Source organism: Python bivittatus, unplaced genomic scaffold, assembly GCF_059951505.1.
Source record: "Python bivittatus isolate LINGU-HERP-01145 unplaced genomic scaffold, Pbiv_v1 ctg000700_np1212, whole genome shotgun sequence".
NCBI classification, from domain to species: Eukaryota; Metazoa; Chordata; class Lepidosauria; order Squamata; family Pythonidae; genus Python; species Python bivittatus.
The window spans coordinates 60,939,434-60,961,939 of NW_028277098.1; the positions used below are offsets into that span (position 1 = coordinate 60,939,434).

The 22,506-nt window shown below is 38.4% G+C and overlaps 1 protein-coding gene across 10 annotated transcripts in view; it reads right to left on the minus strand.

The window, feature by feature from the left end:
• The window catches only part of PLEKHA6 (pleckstrin homology domain containing A6), a 200,642-nt gene that overhangs the window by 94,804 nt on the left and 83,332 nt on the right, over positions 1 to 22,506 (minus strand). Inside the window, exon 1 of one of the 10 annotated variants that reach the window (XM_088154253.1) lies at positions 16,200 to 16,264. The exons of the other annotated variants lie outside the window; for them this stretch is intronic. The gene's annotated coding sequence lies outside the window, so the exon portion shown is untranslated. Of the gene's footprint in view, positions 1 to 16,199; positions 16,265 to 22,506 lie in introns of those variants that run through there. 10 annotated transcript variants of the gene reach the window in all.

Here is a 22,506-nt window from a genome sequence, read left to right on the forward strand (position 1 = left end):
GAACTTTTTCTTTTTTTTCTTTTTTGGTGTAAAAACAAGGATTTTAAATTAATCATTGCAGAAACCTTCCAATCACAAAGCACTGAGGGATCAAATGGAATGATTTTATTCAAGGGAAAACTGTCCAGAAGGTTAGCCTATATTTTTGAGCCACAGATTTGGACCGCTGTAAGCCTAAGAGGCTAGGGTGGCTGGAATCCAAACCAATCTTAATGAGTTGGCTTCTTCTTTTGTTTTCATACCCTTTTCTTTACCTCTCTCCCCTGTCTCCTTTAAGAATCCATATCACTTCTCTGATTAAACCACAACTAGTCTTTAATAACTGCATTGCTCGTACTGACTGCAAAGCATTTGGGGCTGGAAAATTGATGGCATTCATCTGACTGGTGACTCAGGGGTTAAAGCTTTCCTGCCTCTTACTAAAACTTGACCTGTATCTTGGAAACCTTCCAAGCACCTGGTGCCTTACATGGTTTTTAAAAAGTGCTTCAATCTCTCTGTTTCTTGCTCAACTTAATTTTCTTTACAGATTTAAATATAAGAAGATAGCCACCCACTAAGGCAGACTAGGGATTCTATAATAATTTTGTCAACAGACTGAGCCTATAAGACAAGAATCTATCACTTTAAAATAATGGGTCTTTGCAACTTCAGTCAGAAAGCCAGAATGAAACTGTCCCAGGCAGAGAGGAGACACATAATTGTAACCTTAAATGTTCATTTGTTTGAAGAAGAGTCTGGATGGACCTCATTAGCACACTACCAAAGGAAGTACTGCATGAAAATCATCCATCTTGGGACATTACAAGATCATGGATTCTTGAAAGCCAAGATATTTCTATAACTTCCTTTTATTTACAGAATGCTTGACTATCCTGGAATAAACTGGTGCAATTACTGTTTAATTAATGTTTGCAACTTCAACAAACAACCTGATGATAGACAGCATTTATCCACAGCATCTATACATTTATAAGTAAAAAGAATATAAGTTATAATGTGCTGTGACTTCCACTACAATAGAGGTGAGTGGATGCCATCCCTAATACCTTGAGTGACTCCCCTCAAACTCCTTTAAAAATTGTGTGGGTGAAGTGGGTAAGGTATTGGACCAGGACCAGAGAGATGTAGGTTCAAGTCCACCCTTAATCATGGAAGCTTATTGGATGACTTTGGGCCAGTGATTCACTCTCAACCCAACCTACACAATTAGTTCTGTTGTGAGGATAAAATGAAGATACAGTAAATCCCCATGTAAGTTAACTTGAGCTCTTGGAAAAATACATAAATTTAACTGTATTTCCAAATACGTAAAATAAATTGTAACTTTTAGGATGGTGTAGAAATCAAGAAAATGTAATTTGGAGCAAGTGTGGGCAGAGACATAGCATCCTAAAAGCAGCTGCATCTTTTTCCCAGGATTTTGAGAAAAATGTGTTTCAGTAAAGATGTTCCTGATAGGTACTACACACACACCCATCCACATTCCAAATCACATTCTTTCAAATCTGGATCTCTGCATAGACTTAATAATTTTTAATAGGATGGAAGAGACTGTCATATGAAAATGAGGTTAAATTATTTTTTTTTCCTGATTTCCAGTTATATCATTGGACATATTTTTTTTCCATTTTCCAGTACAAATTATATTGTGATATTACTGGGCCCAATTGAAAAGCTATTATCTGGCACTTTTTAAATCTTGGCAAACATTTGGTCCTAAGTATAGTAAGAATTTGGTTGTATATACAATACTGAAGGCAATTAGACATATTTGGACAATATTGGGGAAGTAATTAAAATCTGAACATGGCTGTCATGAGAAAATTGATCCTTTGGAATAATCCTTACTTTAAAAAAGATATATATATCTTTTATATATATATATATATAGAGAGAGAGAGAGAGAGAGAGAGAGAGAGAGAGAGAGAGAGATATGTACAGTATGTGTGTGTGTGTATTAACCCAAATCAACTCACTGCAGGATGAAGTCTTCCTCACTGAAGATTATTGACTGCAATCTACCAATAATTTTATATCTCTATCTAGCTGAGAAAGGAATAATTGTCCTTAATTAGCTAATCACAAATGTTACTTTCAAACCTTTCAAAAGGTTACAAAATTAATACAACCTACCAAAAATAGCTGCACGGCAATACATTCAGCTGTTATGTTATGCCCTTCATTCAGACCTGACATATTGACTGCCTCAGAAATGGGATTGAATGCATTAGAGAAAGTTAGTTGAGAGGTTAAACTAACAATTCAATTTAATCAGCATGTTTTAAAGAACAAAAATAAATATAGACAATAGACAAGAAATCTGGAATAGAGAATTGGAGTTTACTGTACAGTATTACAAAATCAATAGTCTCAAGTTTAAAGAAATGTTAAATATATTTCTCACAATCTTAAGAGAAGGTTAATTCATGGGAAAAATATTATTTGGGTTTATAGGACTGTTCAGTTGATTTCTTATAAAGATTTGTTAACAAACTTCCTATGTTGGAGTTGTAATAAATCTTAACATTTATTTATTTATTTGATTTTTATACTGTCGCAGTCTTGCAACTCTCAGTGGTTATAATATTGCAATAAAAACAAGAGAAATAAAACAATATTAAATCCAAATCCCCCAAATAAAACCAAATTAGAAGAGAAAAATAAGAACGACAAAAAGCACAGGTAATTTTACCGAAATCTTACTCTTCGAAAAGCATAGTTTTTAATAGCTTCCTAAAAGCCACCAAGGAGGGGACCAATCTGATGTCAGTGGTGAACCCCGTGTCAGCACTGCTATGGAGAAACAACACCTTTTGGCTTCAGGTCTCACAAGACAAAAAGGAGTCACCCCCTGCATGATCTAAAAGGCCAGGCAGAACCTGCCTGGCAGATGTGATCCTGTAGGTTTCCAGGTGCCAAGCCATGAAGGACTTTACAGTTGTATGGCAATACCTTAAACTGCACTCCAAACTGAACCAATGACCAGTACAGGGCCCACAATATAGATGCAATATGCTTCTAACATCAGGAGCCAGTTAGGACACAGGCCTTCCCATACCAAACTAACTGCAATTTTTAATTGCAATTGTCTTTAAAGGCTGAAGCCTATGAGGATAGTGATAAGAGCATGAGTTACTGTTTCTAGGTCCTCCTGCCTCAGGTAAGGATACAATTAATGCACAGCTGAAGTTGGGCAAAGGGTCTCCTAGGCCTGGCCTCCACCAGTTCAAGCAGAAGCTGGGAATACAGAAGGATTCCAAAATCACAAATTGTCAGATGATTTCCCCTGGCAGTTTCATGTAGATGTTAAAAAGTGTGTGCGTGTGTGTGTATGTATGAGGACCAACCCCTGTGACCCCTATAAGTGAGAGGCCACCAGGCTGATTTTTCCTCCCCACTATAACAGATTGAAACCAACCAGGGAGGAAGGAGCAAAACCACTGCAAGACAGTGCCCAAATCCTCAACTTCTGCAAGTAGTCCAATAAGATCATGAGGTCAATAGTATCAAAAACCACTGACACATTTAAAAGGACAAGGAAAGATGAACTACCACCATCTAGGTCCTGATACAGTTCATTTAGATAAGTGACCAAAGGCATCTCAATCCCATAAAAGGTTCCAGATAAATAACTTCCTCTAGGGTGCTTGTAGGTGATCTGTCACCACCATCTCAACAATCTTCCTCCAGAAGGGAAAATTGGAGACTGCACAATAATTACCTAAGACCACAGGATCAAGTGATGGCTTCTTCACAAGGGACGTGCCATGGCCTCCTTCAAGGTAGCTGGAAGCTACCCTTCTCTACCCACTTCTTGTAACAGTCAGGGTGAGTAACAGTCTATTCTACATGTAGCAAAGGATTGATGAGATAGCACCCTATACATTTCCTCAGAGCTCACAGGCCAAAAAGAGCCCCAAACTGCCAGACAGGACAAGACGACGCAAAATGTTCATCACTGCAGACTCTGCTCATGTGAATCTCAATGTTTTGTTGACAAAGTGCTGTGCAAATTGGTCACAGTGGCTATGTGGAAAATTTCTCTGCTCCAGGCATTATTTCTAGTGCTTTATTTGCCAAAGGGTCTCATTAAATCAAGTTGCCAGCTGGGAACAGTGCCCAGAAAGTGGCCACTTAGGGGCAATAGAGTCCAGTACTCAATTCGCCTCCTGATGCCAGTGGTCCATCAGGCACTGAACCAAACTGAATACTGGAGAGCCGGGAAACTCCCCAAGGACCCTCTGGAAACCATCAGGATATCAAAATACAAACATTTTGGTCACACACTTCGTTAATACTTTATTAGTTGGAAATTTTTACTATGGTAAACTGAACTCCTAGAAGAAAGTTAAGATTGAACGATTTTAATGTGTTGTTAAATTATACTTGAAAAATTTGGAATGTGTGCATTTACAAAGAACATTGGTTAAATGCCAAAAAAGTCATCACATGTTCCTGGAAAATCACTTGGATATCAGATGTCAAAGCTTCACTTGATATATTGTGTTAGCTCTCAGCCTTCGAACTGGCTCTCTATCAGCATAAAGGAAAGATGGATAATATGATTCTGTGCAATTGATGTTCAGTTCATGGTTTAAAAACTGATTCGGAGGAATTTCTATATAGATAGAATTGTATAGTTTGTAGTAATTGATGCTGTTTTGATTTAATTTGTTTTATTTGTTTTGTTAACATTGTTTTGCTTCCTTTGTATCAATGTATTTTGTTTTTTCTCCTTGTAGTTTTATACTAAAATATTTTAGTAAGTGGAAAGATTAATAAGCAAATAGAAAAGATCCATATTAATTAAATTTATTAAATTAAGTTAAATTAAATTGTGACCATATCCTTGCCTGTTATTTTATTTCAGCTGTACTCATCTTTTTCAGTGGCACCCCTAGCCAGTTTTAGTCCTTGGCTTAAAAGTGTGCACTGCTGCTATTAGTTTTACCCTCGTCCAGTATACTTATACCAATCCTTAAGGGTTAGCAAATATCACTTTACCTTGTTGTATGTATCGCTACGCCTTAACTGTGATTATACCAATTAGTTTTAAGAGGCTTCTTTTGGAAAGAAATATTAGAAAGAAATTATTAAAATTCCTACCCTGCCTTATTATTTCCATTGCTCAAGGCAGGTAATAATTAAAAAATAAGCCATTCAGTAAGAATAAAACAATATATAGTCCAGATCTTTTACACACTGATCCTTTGTCACCAAACTACTTTTAACTAAAATAATTTGAAAAGCATCATCTTATGCTTACAGATATGCATGAATTATTGTGGTACAGCCATCAAAGGTGCCTCTCTATATGCTTTTGCTCCTTGCTATCACTTTCCCCACCACGCAATTAATCAATCTGATGGCATGTTGTAAGGAAGAAGGTCTCTAGGAAGGGTAGGCTCCAGACTTAGCAATGCTTTACTGTACATAAATATGGCACTGTAGCTTCTTATTACCTGTTTTTTTGGTATCTGTAACCATTAACTTAACCCACTGCCATTATTTCACCACATGAAATCTCTAGGGGAGAAAATCCTCCTCCGTAGAGAGGTTTGTGAAGCTGCAGCGTCCTCCCTCCACCTGGTCCCAACCTGAACACATCTGCCCAGCTGCTGCCTCAAGCTCCTTGAACAAAGGAGTATAGACTTGGGCAGCAGGTTGAAGGCATAAACCTACTGAGAAAAAGTCCCTTTTCCCAGGACTACCTCTATAGCTGAATAAACTGGTTGGCAGCACAAAAGGCAGGCTTTGTCTAAGGCAGACAGAGGAAGCAATCTGCAGAACACAAGGAGGGAGATGAAGGATTTATTATCTTCTGCGAACATTCAATAATAAAAAGGCATCTGATTGCCTGCTGTTTCATTCTCCTCTCCCCCAACAGGCACGTATTACTCTCTGCTCCAATATCCTTTGGTACACAGTAGCAGTGCATTTTAGGTGGATAAGATTCAAGCTACTTCCTGCCCGTAACATGCTTCATGTCTTCTTGTTGTTGTTTTTCCCCCTTCATTTTCACAAGACAGATGGAGAAAGAGCATGCAGCAGCATGATTTCTCATTCCAAATCAGGGTTTCATAACCTCCGGGGGCCGTTGTTGAAGGATCAAGACCCTGTTGCCACAGTCTGCCTCCTCCGGGGAAGGCCCTTGTGTTCTTTTTACATAACAGCCCATATCTCAGAGCCAAATCTTTCACTAGCACTGATGTTGAATTCCACAAACAAACAACCTGGCACGGTGGTTGATCCAACAAAGCAGGGACTGATGAATTGCAGGGCTGGAGCCACAATTCTGTGTCAAAGGATTCTCTACAGCACTTATCAGTTTAAAGACGTTTGTCTCACTCAAGCTGAGCAAGGCGGCGTTAGGATTCATGTACTTTTTAACTGACCCATAAATCCTGAGAAAGAGGAGGCTTTTTCAAGGAGTTCCATTTCCATTTACAAGGGTTTTTGACAGTCAAGGCTGGAACTAGTCAGAGAGGAGGCTGCTATAGAGCTAGGTGGTTTGAAAGCTGAGAATGGGGCACTTTTATATATAAAAAATTGAAATCTATTAGGCCTTGCTCCTTAAATAAATTAGATATTTATTAGATGTTTGTGCTGATTTAAATTAGTAGTTAGTATACCAGATTTGATGGATCCAGCCAGTAACATCTACAACCTAAAGGAAATTAGATTCACACTTATCCCAAGAGTTGGAATGAAAATGTTTGTAAAAAAAAAAATAGTTTTTTCTCCCATTGTGGAGAGGGGAGGAGGGAGGAATTCATGAATTATTTTGTCCCAGGTGACTAACTGGGGCACCTACCTTGGGCTATATTGGAGGTTTTATGTTGGCTTTCTGTGTTATTTTTGGGTTTGATAAAGTTCTAGATTTGGCCATTTCCTAGACAGACAGATGGACAGACAGATATTCATTTTGTTTGCATGACTCCAGAGTCCTTTGGGATTGGGGCAGGTTATAAATACTCTAAAATAAATAAATGAACTAAGGCATAAGCTGTCACAAGTAATTAGTCCTTGAGGAATGTATTCATAATGTCAGGCAGTTTTGTTTTACATTTACTTAATTTTATTCATCTTTGCCAATGAGGAACAATATGATGTTATTAATCCCCAAGCTTTATAACATTCTTATTTGATTTAATGACTTTTCCTAGAGAATATATTAACAGATCAGAAATGATACCGTACATCAGCAGTTCCATTCAAAATCTCAACTTCAGAACATTGAAATATGCCCTAAATTCCATACTTTCCACCTGAGCATGTCATTCCATTTGAGAGCAGGAGATCTAACAATACACATTATTTATTTATTTAAAAACAAATATACATGTTGCCTTTATGCCAACAAAAAAAGTCATTTCAGGAAGTTAGTCATAGAACAAATGCTTTATGAAAACAGAAAAAAAAAAAGCTGGCCTAAAATGGCAGGATTGTTTGCTGATTTTACTAAAACATAAGTAGCTTTCAGAGAATTGTACTATAGCTTTCCTGGAAAAATGCAAGTTGCCAAAAAATGGCTGAAGTAACATCCAAAGCTCTGGTTCTGAAATAGCATCTTATGATTCACAGTCCTAGAAGGAAGGAGTCTGGCTCAGGTATTGAGACATTTCAACAGAATTTTAAACATCCATCTGCTGGAATAACTAAGCATTAGAATGGGAAACAACTACCAAATTCCATGTTATATAATTATAGTCAAACTGATCATACATAGATATCATTGGATGGAAGAAATTTGTAGGACTGCAGAGCACTGGTCCTACAATAGGATGCCTGACATCGATCAAAGAGGTTTCCCCCACCACCATTTCTTTCCATTATTCCACGATGTCATTGCCTTTTGCATTTACCTTCAATTCAAAATCACCCTGTTGGAGAGATCAGGCAGAACAGAACTGTTGTGTACATTTGCGTGAAAAATACGTTTGCCTTCACTGAATATATTTAAACAAAAGCTGGAGAGAAATTTTGCTGCATCTTGCTTTTGTACTGAGCTGGAGTGGAAGGTTAATTAGATAAGGGTTTTTCAAACTGGGTTCTGCAGACATTTAGGTTCTGCAGACATTTAGGTTCTGCAAGAACCAGATGGGGTTCTGGGACAGGCTAAAGGCAAAAAATGAAAAAACAAAACCCACCGCTTGAACACAGCCAATTCTCTATCATTAGAGGTTTGCCTCTTGGTCAGGGGTTCCAATAATTTTTAAATAAGAGGTACCACAGCCTGAAAAAGTTTGAAACTCCCTGGCTTAGATAATTCGCATGGCCTCTTCCAATTCATAGTTGTCTGAAATGAAATTTGGGAATATACATCAGGCCAAGGTTACAGTATGAATCAGTGGTACAGAACTGGTAACTTTTTAAAAAGCAGAGAACAGATATACAGTATTTGCAAAATCTTTCTGTATATAATCTTCCTTAATTTGCCTGATATTAAAGATCATAAATAAATAATAAGTACATAAATAATAAAGATATTAAATATTAAAGAAAAAAATGCTTTCTAGCTGTGCTTTATTTGGGAAGGGCAGAGAGATTATCAGAAACCTGCAATTCCACAAGACTTCCTTTAATTCCACTTCTTCACAGAAAAGAGATAAAGGCATTCTACAGTTTCTTATTTTTCAAACTTCAGATAGACAAGTAGAACCCCCACTATTTCTCACTGATCCTGAAAGAGCTACAGGCAGGCAACATTTTGATTACTAAACCATCACATGCCTGATGACTCACAGTTAAATTACCAGCTCACCTCAATAATAATACTTTTGGAAGGACCCAACATCTCCAAGTCACTTCCCTAAAGGGGTGTCCAAATCAGCTTTGTTTTGCTTTCAGAAGGAAAAACCTTTCTCTTAATCTTTAGTCTGTCTTCCAATGCCCTTTCCTAATTGTTCCATCTTTCTGCAGTATGTATAATTATTGTCATATTTCATCTGGGCAAGGAATTGGATCTGAAAACCTCCAAAGTCCCACCAATCTATGGTTCTACAGTCTTCTCTTCTTTCAGCTGGTTTTTTAATGCACTTTTAATGGAATGGCACCTCCTGGAAATTGGGGGATCTGACATAACAACAACAGTAACACAACAAAAATAGCCACAAAAATAGCATTAATACACTATGCAGCATGTTCATCATTTCCTTTTGATATGAAGGGAGAAGCTAAGAGCATGATATGTAACTCTAACCTGCTTCCTCCTGGGATTGTTGCTACAGTTCTTCAAAACAAAACAAAATATATCTCTAAGCAAACCTGCAAATTTCCAGACTGTGAAAGAAAGGTACAGGAAAGCACCTTCGTGCATTACTGTTTTGGTTATGGGAGCAGCTTTGGCTCACATCCACTATTTGAAAAATCAGGGAATGGAACAGGAAGAAGCAAGGGAGTAATTATTTTAATCGGTTACCAGGTTGCTGAGCCTGGTGTATTTCTGAAGGCTTGCCATCTGGCTGTTTTTTTAGTTGAGTCTGACCTTTAAAAAAAAAAAATGTTGTATTTTGTTTTGTGTTCTTTGTACTGAGCTTGGCCTCTGCCTCAATATTAGGCAATTGTATTTATTTATTTATTATGTTCAAGTGAACTAGAGATTGCAAGTAACAGGGTCTAAGCAATGTCTGCATTTTCTAGGACTACATCCAACGGAAGAAAACTTGGCTAGGTATAAAGGGTGGTAAAATCTGCATTTGAATAAACAATTGCTCCTTTAAAAACAACAACATTTTCTTTATTTTTAGATGTCTGCCCTGTATAAGACAGTGACATTTTAGAAAACATCCTTTCCTGTATGATAGAGGGATATCTCTTCTAAGCTTAGGCTCATTGAAATTTTAAATATTTGTACTAAAAATAGCTAAAATGGGCTTGAAAGTTTTAGGTCAGTGATATAGCACATATTTCGCAGATAAGAGGGTTCTAGGTTTATGTTTTGGCATCCTTGATATCACCAGGTTAGATTTAGAAGGAAGGATTCCTATTTGAATCTAACAGCTGCTATTTGGCATTCCCCAAACCTTTACAACCCACATTGCAATTAAGACAGAGTATTTCAGGTTCTTAGTTTTTCTGCTCTATGGCTATATTCAGAGTGCTATAATCCTGGGCATGTTTATGTTTTTGTGAGTTTGTAGAAATCATATAGAATCACATCATTTCAAGCTGACCAACAGCTGAATGTCCATCTCTCCTGAGCTTCTACCTATGGTAAATGAATGCCCTTCCCTTGAAAATAGTTCAACTTGTCTATATCTATATCCACGCATTTGCCTTGTAATTTGTAATAAATCCTTCAGAAAGGATGCTCTAGGGTGTGATGTTGAGAAAAATTATAAAAGATGTAAATAGATGTATACAAAAATCTCAGAAAGCCTATCCAGGTAGCTTTAAGGTTGGCATGGCAGCAAATCTCAATAGCCCAAGTTGTGTAAGTGGCATGCTTGGACTCAAAGCTGGCCCCCTGTCAGGGCTGTCACCAGGGAGGCTGGTTATTAAAGCACCAAGTTGGGAGGAAGATCAATTCTAACCTAGCTGCACACAAATGCCAAGATGTTTTCGGATGACTGCAGAGGCTGAATCTGCCCTGCTTTCACAGAAAGGGGGAGGGGCTTGGTGAACATCCTGACAATACAACAATCTGATTTGTTATAAAGCAGGAGTAGACAAGATAATGTTGTTTTGGATTTAAATTGCCATCAGCTCCAACAAACCAATGGCAAAAGATTGTGGAAGCTGTAGTCCAACGTATCAGGGAGGTGCCCAGTTCTCTATCTTAGGTATACTGTATGGCAGCTTCATGCAAAGTTGTGTGATTTGCTTCCCTGTTCATCTAAAATCTAGAAAGGTGTTTCTTTCTTTCTTTTTTAACTGAATCCAAAAGAACCATTGACTAAATGTTACAGCCTTAAAATATTTCTCTTCTGGATAAAATAAAATCTATTAATATGGAGTGATAATAGATGCTACCGATGCAGTATGAGGGAGATCAAAATTCCATAAGAGCATTGGACATTGGCTTGGTCGGGGTTTCTTTGGTATATCATCCTTTTCTTCACAGACCAATTGTTCCCAGATTTATGCTGGAAAATCACTTCAATATTTATGTTGTAAAGCTGAAGTGCTGCAACTTCTTATTGATACCATAATAATTCTGGAAAGGAAAGGATTGTACACAGATTTGCTCATCATCATTGGGAATGTGGCTTTAGAGAAGCTAATGCAACTATTAGTCAAGACAGGAGAAGATTGTGGGAAGAAGATCCTGTTCACCTCTATATTGGTGTTCACCTCTATATTCAAGAAGCTCTAGTCCTATGATGCCCATATTCATTTTTCTTTATAGGCTCTGGAATAAAATGAAAATAAGGAGCAAAACCCCATTCTGCCACAATACAAAGTAAAGGAAAAGTAAAGTACCATCAGTTGGTACTTGGATGGGGGGAAATTTGCAAATCCCAAGGATATAGGCTAGACTTTTTTTCTAGGAAGAAAAGGAAAAAGTCCCTAGAGATGACAAAGGCAAGCCACTTCTATACTGATGCAAATAAAACTACATGGGTACATCTATAAATTCACCAGGAATTGAGTCTAACTCAAAGTAGAGTTTATCTTCAGCCCTGTTCCATGTTGTTCCATAGCCTCTTTGAAGAAGTCACTAAAGAGCTTGTCCAGACAATTGTTTCCTTGCGCAAAGTTTATACAGCTGTTATTTGGCTGTTTCCTTGAATTCAGCTTGTACTAATTAGTACTAATTTTGCCATAGACTATAAAATCTTAGATTTATTTTTCCCTCATTATCCAAAAAGACTCCCTTCCCTAATTGGAAAATGTGGCTGATACTGGCAGCTTACCTCACAGGGAAAATTATATTAGTTACTACATTCATAACAGTGGTGAATCATTCAACTTGACAAGGTCAAAATACACTGGCAATCAGGAGAGGATTTTTGTTTTGATTTGCTTCTCACTGTCACCATATTAGGCTGCTGTGTTTTGGTTGTGAAAACTTCACTATACAGTGTTTGAAACCAACAAGAACTTTTATCTGAAAGACAGACTGAGAAGGTTGAAGTTGGTTGACCACCCACTCAGCCTCCTTTGGAAGTCTCTAGCCTTCTAGGTGGTCTCCAAAATTTCCCATTTACAGAGGACATTTTATTTTTTCATAAGCAAAACCAAAACCATATAAGCACTGTACCACAAATTCCTCTTCTCTGTTTTTAGTTGTCCAGTGCAAACAATGCAAAATGTTAGCTGCTGATGCAGCAGAGAAAACTTGTCCTATATTGCTACCATGAACAGAAGGATAAAGTAATACAGTGCAACTGCTGTTTTTCCTTTTCTAAATTCAGCTCATGCATTCCGTGGGCCACTTACTAAGCCAGTTGCAAGATCATGAGAACATCAGTGAGAAAGTTAAGAACAATGTTTGTTAAATCAAACTCTGAAATATCAGCTACATTCCTGCACTGCTTATGGATTACAAAAGCATCAGGGAAGGGAGGTAGAAAATCACTCTTTGCATACTTTACTCACCCACTACAGTGGCCTCTTCCTGAACTCCCTGACTAGATACATTCCTTCATGCAGCTTTCATTTTTATACCCAGGGCATATGGGTGGGGAGGGGGGGGGGGAGGTGGTAGAAAGAATTAGGAAAGAGTAGACTTCTCTTTTAAATCTGTATTTCACAAATCGGTACTTCTACTGTCTATACCTCTAAGAATTGCTGACTCTCCAATCCAATGATTTATATTTTTATGTGAATCCCTGATATCTGCATTTCCTCTAAGGCTGCTCAGTGAGTGGTGCAGAGTCAGTGGGCTTTAATTTTCCACAGTGTCCTGGAATAATGCTACAGCCCTTGCTCTGAGGTTCTGTTGGAAATTGAAAGAGAGATCTAAACAGTAGGATCCAGGAAGGTATTATCTGCAGGAAACCATCCTAGATCTGAGTTGGAAGAACTACAAAGGGAATCTTCTTTAAGAGTGGCTGATGGAGCTGAGTGGCTGAAGGGAGGATACTGCATCATCATGACCAGTGCAGAATTATGGCAGATAATTAATTAGCCAGGATGTCTTTGGAAGAATGAGCCAGTGACTTCAGAAAAATTGTAGGAGAATCTCTCCTTTAGTGGGTAGAGGATACTGAGCTCATAAGGGACTTTAAACATTTGACTATTATTAATGACATCAGTGACACATTAAGAGTTCTCTTACAGAACTATTACTTCTTCTCTGTACTCCAGCATATACTGTACATTTGAGAATTTTGCTCTGAAGTACTTTCTTTCATTTTGTGAAAAAAAAAAAAGACCTGCTGTTTAACAGTTGTTTCAGGAAGATGCTGATATTCCTCTCCTACTTTTAAAACAATAGAACTAAGCTGAAACATGTACAATTAATAGAGAGAAACAGTATCCAAAAGAGATGTGGGGAAATGGAACAAAATTTGGGGGCATAACATCAATGAAAAATTGCACCATAATTTAATGAAGACATATTTCTTCATGGAAGTCTGGGTAAATAAACAATCTTATCTCCAACCTAATACAGAATGGCTGCTACAGAAAGAAAAAGAAAGAAAGAAAGAAAGAAAGAAAGAAAGAAAGAAAGAAAGAAAGAAAGAAAGAAAGAAAGAAAGAAAAAGACAGACAGACAGACAGACAGACTAAAAAGAGGTCAAAGGAGAATACCAATTTGTGTAACATCTGATTTTACAGATTGACATATGTAACTTCATACTTATAAATAGTTACGATAATTTAAATATGGAACATGTTACCATTGAAGAAAATATTGTACCCCAGTGATCTGGCTCTCAGCTCACCCAACTCTCCAGCTACTAATTTGTTCTGGTTGACTTTACAACAACCAGGCCCTTATCTTTAAACCAAGCATCAGCCTTTGGAAACAGCCTGTGATGCTCTGGAAGTAAGGAACACTGCCAGGACAAAAGGATGCTTTACTAAGGACACACTGGGTAATCAACTGGCACTTTACATGAATTCAAAATAAGATAAAAACAATAAAATATATCTTAAAAAAGCAATGGTTAAAACAATATATAGTTAAAAACAGCAACAGATATGTAATAGCTTATTGAATTTATTTATAATATAATACCTAACTAAATGTGCCATCAGTGCCCTCGTAAAAGGAATAAGGGGTCCGGGTGAATTTTTCTTGAGAGATTTTTCCAAACCCTTGATGATGTAACATTCATCATTATCAACCCCACCTAAGTCTAATATGGATTTTTGTTTCTTATTAAATCCAATGTCTGATTAAATTTTGTGAATTAAATTATGCAAATTAAATATATACTGTAGACTTGGAACAAGACATAGAAATCTTCTTTTTCTCACCTTTAGCAAATCTTACCCTTACACTTGCAAAGTACCTTCCAGGGACTAGAATATTTAGAAGAAAGTTAGGGGATTGGGAGTTTCAAGATCTTTTGAACTTTGCATTTGCAGGAGAAAATGGGATTACTACATATCCTGGCAGAGAGAAAAAATGCACTTCTTGCCATATACCCTCTTCAGTTTCCTTCCAGATTCAATTTGCTAGAAGATGATAGATAGATAGATAGATAGATAGATAGATAGATAGATAGATAGATAGATAGATAGATAGATAGATAGGCAGGCAGGCAGGCAGGCAGGCAGGCAGGCAGGCAGGCAGGCAGGCAGGCAGGCAGGCAGGCAGGCAGGCAGGCAGGCAGGCAGGCAGGCAGGCAGGCAGGCAGGCAGGCAGGCAGGCAGACAGACAGACAGACAGACAGACAGACAGATAGATAGATAGAGACAATATAAATCTCCACTTCTGTTCTACATATAAATAGGCTCTGAAAACAACAGTTTCTATGGTACAAACCTGAACAGTCCGCTGTTTTTATCTCAGTTCAGTTATTTAACTAATCTGTCATATTTAAAATAACTGGGGGGAAGAAATCAGACCATAATGTGTCCCAAGGACATTTGTTCAAAATGTGTTGAGAATTCAGTTGGTATTAAATAATTTCATATCCTTGGCTTTCTGCTGGCCAAAGTATGAGTGAACACTGTAAAACACCATGTGGTGCAAATGTTAAACACCATGTGGGACTAGCAAGACAAGCTATGAGTAAATTCATACAAGTGGCTTGAGGGAATTGAATTTATTTTGTCAGATTTACAAGGTTGCCCAATCCCATAAAGACTCTGGGTGGCATACAACATTTAAAAAAGCAAGAAATATAACAAAGAAAAAAAATAATGCATGTCCAGAAGAGGAAAAAACATCCATCACTGTTATATGGATCATATAAGAGGCATGCCCCCGACCCTAATCCAAGACCTAGGGAAAAAGCTGTTTTTTAAAAGACTGTTTTATCATGTTCAGGTTAGGAGCCATATAAATCTCTGTGGGGATGCTGGAGGCAAGCACCACAACAATGAAGGCCTTCTTCCTGGGTCCCATCAGATGACATTTTTAATTGGCACAGCATGCCAATTCTGTTCAGTCATAGAGGATAAGAGAAACTATCAGAGATAGGTGAAAAATTTACTAAGAGGTAAAGGAGGTCCTCTACAGTGACTGATACTGGAGAAAAGAATGACGTTTTGTAATTTCACCTAAACACTGCCACATTTTTTTGAGCTGTGCCTGTTCATAAGCACTTATCTCTCTTCAGATTTATAGATCAGCCCACTAAAACATCTGGAGCTCCTTTCTCTTACAAGTGTGCCAGATAGACAATGAAGGGCAGCTGTGTATGGGTGATCACTGATCCTCCTACACAGCTAAAAGAAGCCAGGGAAGGATCTCACAGAGGTTTTTCTGTGTTTAAACAAGCAGTCACACACCAAGGCTCCATTCTCTGAAGACATTTTTTGCCCATAGGAGCCACCTAGATTTTCTTCCAATATACAGTCAGGTAGGCAAACATCAAATACAATGCTATTATAATATGACAGGCAGCATTCCACACTTCCTTCTGCCTTGATAACAAACACTGCTATCAACCACTCAACTTGGTGCCTTCCGGATATGTTGGCCATCAATCCCCATTCCTCTAGCCAGCCTCTGTCTTGTCTTGGGAATTGATTCTAACACTTCTGAAGGGCAGCAGGTTGGGGAATATTAGCATTTGGTAGTAAGTGAATAATATTGCTGACAATTGCCACATACCCACGCATTTGCTCACCTTCTTCTCTGAATTCCAATCCAGAATCAGCTAGCCAAGCATGGCTGGTTCTTGTGTGGCTGTACAATATCTGTTGCTGGAATAAGCTTTCCTTCAAAACCCACTCATGGCATCTTTGCTATCAATCATTAACTACCATCTATGCTGCCAGAGAGTGTTAACTCCTTGGGTACAATGCTGTTTGGGAAGGCAGAGCAGATTTGCATAGTTTTTGTCATGCACACTGCACTGCAAGCGCTCTCCCTCTGTTCTTTTTAAATTAAAGGTTCACTCCAGCATAGCAATTATGCATTGGTGCTGCAAACCAGCTACTTAAAACACTCATGAAAACGAGCTGTTCTTTGGATCATACAAAGTCTGATCACACTCTTAAATTTTTCTAGATACTAAACAAACTCTTCCTTCAAGAAACGAAAACCTGCATTTTAACCTTACAGATGCTTTGCAAAGCAGATAGTGTTCCACAATGTCTCTTTGAAAGGTGGGTCAGAAGAATGAGCAGGTAAAGAGGGTGAATAGGATGAAGAAAAAAAAAAAGACAGTTAACTGCATCTTAACTACATCTAGAAGCAGGCATAAGCCAGATCCAGATTTGATATATCTTTCTCTAACTCTCATAATTAAAAAGTTTCTTGGCCTAGATGTTCTTTATACCTTTGCCATCTTGTACCTTGGAAATTATATATAAAGATTCTGTGGTCTTCCAAACACAACTAACTAAACTGCTGTTGTCTTCTGACACTGTGAGATGAATAGCCTTCATTGTGGCAAAAGGATCCATGTCATCAGATGCTTGCAAAATTTACCCATATTATCACAGCAGGGGGCAGCACCTACAATTCTAGTTGATTGGTGGCAGGGGAACGGAGGGGGGAGATCCTTAAATTCATGGATGGTGGACTACCAGAAAAGTTCAGGATTACAGGCTACATGGGGAACTAAAAGAAAATCCTAAAAGAAGGTAATAGCAGCAAACTATGTTCATATTGTTGCCAAGAAAATTGCATAATGATCTTGCAGTCACCAAGAGTCACATTTGATTCAAGGGAGACTTTAGCTTTATTCCCATAATACTGACGGCTTTACACTCCATATGATTAAATGCAAAGGCTTACAAAAAGATAACTATCTGAATGCTGCTGTTCATTAATCTCATGGAACCATCTATGCAAGTCTTTAGCTACACTGCTACAGCTGCTGGTGAGTTGCCAGAATTGTGTTGCCAATAATGCCTACTACCTATGTATGGGTCTCCATATAGCATGTGCTTAGTAGGGAGAATTTAAGACAGAAAAAACAAATTTGCTGCTCATGAGAGTGTGCTAAATTAACAATGTATAGGTGAAAATAAAGAGGATACAAAAACAGTGAAGAAGCATCACTGGCACATCACATATTATTTAGATTAAAATATGTTCCATTTCACTAGCAAACCTACAATGAAATACTAACATTTTATAGATGGCTTGAAAAAATATATAGGATTAATAGGGTCTTGAAAAAGCTTCTAACATGATCCCTACATTTCAAATGGAATGTGGGATTTGGCTAGAGTAGCTGTTTCTGTCTCTTCTGGTGATGGGGGAGTTTGCACGTACCAATCTACAGGCACAGATGCAAATTTCTACACTGCAGAAAACCTGTGATCCCAAAAAATGACTGAACGATCTGTGAAGTAGTCCTGCTGCTGTTGAAGAGAAGCACTCTTTCTTTATCTAACTGTTTATTTTTAAACTGGACTTACACTGGACAACTCTTCAGATAGAGGACACCTTAAAATAGAAATTGTTCTTTGGCTGCCTTTTGAATAGAAACCTGTCTTCTGTAAAGTAGGACATGCATCCTGTGTAGAAAAGGTCTGAGATATTTGCAATTTTCTTCATGTGACAGTGAAAGAAGAAGTTGGTTGAGATTTCTTAGCGACATAAATGTAAGCAGAATACTTCTTCAACCTTTTTCTTGTGGTAATCACCCTTCCTCCTCAGACTGAATTGTTATTATATGAATAGGTTTATGTTAAAGTGGCTGAGGCACTGTGGCAGGTCAACTGTCAAATCCTGGACAAAGGTAAGAGTCAAACAGGTAACTCCTACCTGCTTTTGGTTCTAACCACTCCCATTGTTGGAATGCAGACCAAAACAGGTTTTGAGTTCAAGTGAGATAATATAAGCCTAGACTTTGAGTGTGGTAAGAATACAATTATATCTTTTAAGACTGTTATATTTCCAGTAGTAACACACACACCTTACACACACAAACCACTCAAGTTCTGTTTGTGCTAATGTGTTCAGCGATAAGGAAGTTGAATGTAACCTAATATTTGTGGCTCTAAGAAACAGCTTACCAGTACAGATTCAAACTAATTCAAGACTGAATATCTTCTTTGGAATCATTTTGCTTTTAAGTAACCTGGGTATTTATTCTGCTAGGGAGGAAGAGAAGAAGAAAAAGGGGATCAAGGAAGTTAAAGCTTTGTTGATTCAATGAATTATTCTAAAATTTATATTTGCAATTCTGTCTGGCATGTTTTTGATGCTGTGGCTATTACTGGTTTGTTGTTAATCCATGTTGTTTAAAATAGACATTGCTCCTTTTGTGCTGTTTTTGAATAAGTTAGCCTGAAGTCTTAGAGAAGAACCCTCTTTGGCCAAATGTAATTCTTAAATGTTTAAATGAAATGCTTCATTTATTAAACTAGCTTGCATGGCAGTCACACTGAAATGAGCATTAGTCTGTTTTCATTATTACTCCACAGCTCTCTGGATAGAGAGGAAAACAAACAACATAACTCCAGTGCTCATTTGCCTGTTCTCATTATTGCAAATGCATGCATAGCCAAAGTCTGTCAGTTGACTGGCATCTAGTACTTGATTACCAAATGTGCAAACCTGCTGTTGAATATCACCTGTCAACGACCAATCAAGCTGGGCAATTACCTAAGCACAGAAGGTGGACATCCAAGAAATATGTCTGTCACTTAAACAGATTGTGTCAACATTTCCTGGAATCCTGCCAGTTCCAGTAGAATTAGCACTTCCATGCCACTGGGTAGAAGTTTCTATTTTCAATTCAGACAAATTTTACCGAGCCTTAACGATTTGTCCAGAGAAAGTAAAGCAAAATCCAGATACCCTGGGGATGGGGTAGAATGAGGGTGGGAAAACCAAATGCAGAAACGCCCAGAGAGACACGCACAAAATAAAGTGGCTGTGCATCTACCATATGCAGCTTCCAAAGCAGCTGCATAACCCTTGCAAAAGATACAGCTGCTTTAATGATTCAAATATAGATGCTTTGTCCCGGGGAGTCCACAGGGCATAGTCAAAAAAAGTCTAGATGGTGACCACAACAGTGTGATCAAACTCCATCTATTTCTTCTGTGCATCACACACATGACTCACATAAAACAATCCTGATTTTGAACATATCCTGCAGATACCTGTTTTTGTCATGCTCACATGTTATGAAGCCTTTCTGTTTAAAGAGATGCTAATGCATGGAGTTGATGAAACTACAGAAGTACTAATACATATAGATATGAAAATCAACAGGTTATATCCAGAGCCCTTTCACGAAAAGAGCTTCACAGTTGTCAGTAAATACCTTTACAGGCTTCTGTGATGACCAATGCCAGCTATCAAATTACTTACTCAGCCTAAACTAGTGTTTCTCAGCCTTGGCAACTTTAAGATGTGTGGACTTCAACTCCCAGAATTCCCCAGCCAGAGGTTGAGAAACACTGGCCTAAACTGTAGAATCTCTGCTAAAATATCTATTCTTACCATGTCCCTGTGAGGCAAGGGACCTTTAACCGAGGCATCGTTTTATACATGCATTGTGATATTATATACCCATATGAAAGGGGTGGAGCTTGGGTCACAACAGCTCAATGCTGCGTATTGTCGAAGGCTTTCATGGCTGGAATACGATGGCTGGCGTGGGTCTTCCAGGCTGTGTGGCTGTGTTCTGGAAGTTTTGTTTCCTAACGTTTCGCCAGCATCTGTGACCGGCATCTTCAGAGGACAGGAGCACAGATAGGGGCGGTTCTCTCTGTGCCAAAAGGGTCACATCATCCTGGGCACAGAGAGAACTGCTCCTGTCTGTGCTCCTGCTCTCTGAAGATGCCGGTCACAGATGCTGGCGAAACGTTAGGAAACAAAATTTCCAGAACACGGCCACACAGTCCGGAAGACCCACACCAGCCAGCTCAATGCTGCCTTTGTCATTTTGGTTAAAGCCTTGATTCTGCAGACATCTCAGCTAAGGGAAAACATAGATTAAAAGTTCTGCATTTCCTGAAGTCTTCTGGAGGTCTTATAGATAGATGTTCTATTTTCTTGAAAGAGGAGAGGAAACTCGTAACTTTTATGCTGTAAAGCAGTGTTCTTCAACCTGCCATCCTGAAGTTATGGTAGACCTGCAACTTCCAGAAGGGATTTCCAAGAGGTGCAGTCCCAATGCATCTGGAGGGGCCCAACTTAAGGAAGGCTGCTTGAAGAGAAGACCAATCATTTCCCTTTAGATCAGTGTTTTTCCTAACTGGAGCTTGGATGAAATGCATGTTTCTTTACCATTCCTCCCCACAAGCCCTGCTGTTGTTACTTAACTCTTGAGGAGCTAATGCTAGCCACACACACACACACACATACATGTATACATATATATAATCCCAGAAAAAATAATATTTGTGGTTCAACCTTCATTGGAATGAACTATCTTCAGTAACAGACAGACCTTGGCTTTTGTTTTATTTTGGTTTTGGGGGTTATTATTTTGATTGGATTATACTTTAACAGTATCTACACAGACTCCAAGGGATATTGCCAGAATCATAGATTTGGAGGCAGGTCACAGAGTCTAACCCTGTGCTCAAATAGGAGATCAATAAACAGGCAGCAGTTTAGTTTCTACCTGAACCTTTAAGGTAATTGTCTCATTGTTGAATTGTTCCTATCATCCAGAACCCAAATCTATGCTCTTATAGCTTAAACCTCTATTCTCTGGGGTCTGTTTCTGCTCTTTCCTATATAACATCTCTTTAGGTATTTGGAAAGTGCTGTTATATCTCTCTGATGCCCTCTCTTTTAGGCTATGTCCTGTTCACATATTAAACCTTTCCTCTTATGACTTGTTTTACAAATCGCTAAATGTTATTGTCTTTTCTGAACCCATTTCAGTTTGTCTAACATGTAGCCCTCAGAAGTGAATCCAGGAGAGATGATTAAGGAAGAATGAAGCAGAATTATAAATGTAATTTAGAAATTTTCCATCTGTTACAGGAGCCTAAAATCACCTTGGTATTTTTTGCAGCCACGTTAGTAGAATCATTGTTTGCATAAGTCTCTTATTACTCCTTTTCAAAGGTCATAGTGTCAGTATCTTCAAAAGCATCCTCCCCTGGTTTAAGACTATATCTATCTATCTATCTATCTATCTATCTATCTATCTATCTATCTATCTATCTATCTTATTTTCAGCAGTTATGAGGCATAATTATTCAAAACCCCATTCTCTCCTTGCCTATCTCCTTTGGGATACAGTACAAGGCTATGAACTTGAAGTGCTTGGCACTTTACTGCTTAGTTTTGGTGGATGTTGTGGCATGATAAACCTGACTGCAATATTTAGATACTGAGCTGGCATTTTAATAAGGTGGAGGTGGAGTTGCCCTTAGGCTCCCAATGGTATGCTCTTCAAAAGAGAGACCAATCAATAGAACTTGGGATGAGAAGGGAAACTTCAGCAGTGAGCCAACACAGAGCTTTGGATCACTGATCAGGCAGAAGTGTGAAAACCCGCATTAAGTTAAAAAGCCAAAGCACAGTACAGAATTGGACTTAAAGGGTTATGTAGGAAATGTTGTGTGTGCCTGTATTTCTGGACATTAATACATGCTACCATTGAGAGTGTGTATGTAGGCATTGGAAGGAACAAAAAAGGCAGGAAGGGCATGACTGAGAAGCACCTTCTAGAGGGAAATTCAAATGTCAGCAACCAAGCTTACAAGCCAAGACTCAGGTGGAGCGTTATAGTAAGGATAAGGGAGGAGCCCAGGGTTGAAATAACAGGGCACACTGCCACAACAGAATCAACGTGTATGACCAGAAGTGCGTGGGAGGATCTTGCAAGCAATTTCATTCAGCCTATCAGCCTTCACTTGGACAAGCAAACATACAAAAACTTAAAAGGCATCAAAGGGGTTCTGGCAGGAGAAGCAGCAACAGCTGGATGTTGTCATCCTCTGCCTGCCACAGAACTCAAATGTTGTTGCTCTCATCTACAGTCCCACATGTGTCTCTTGCTGGAA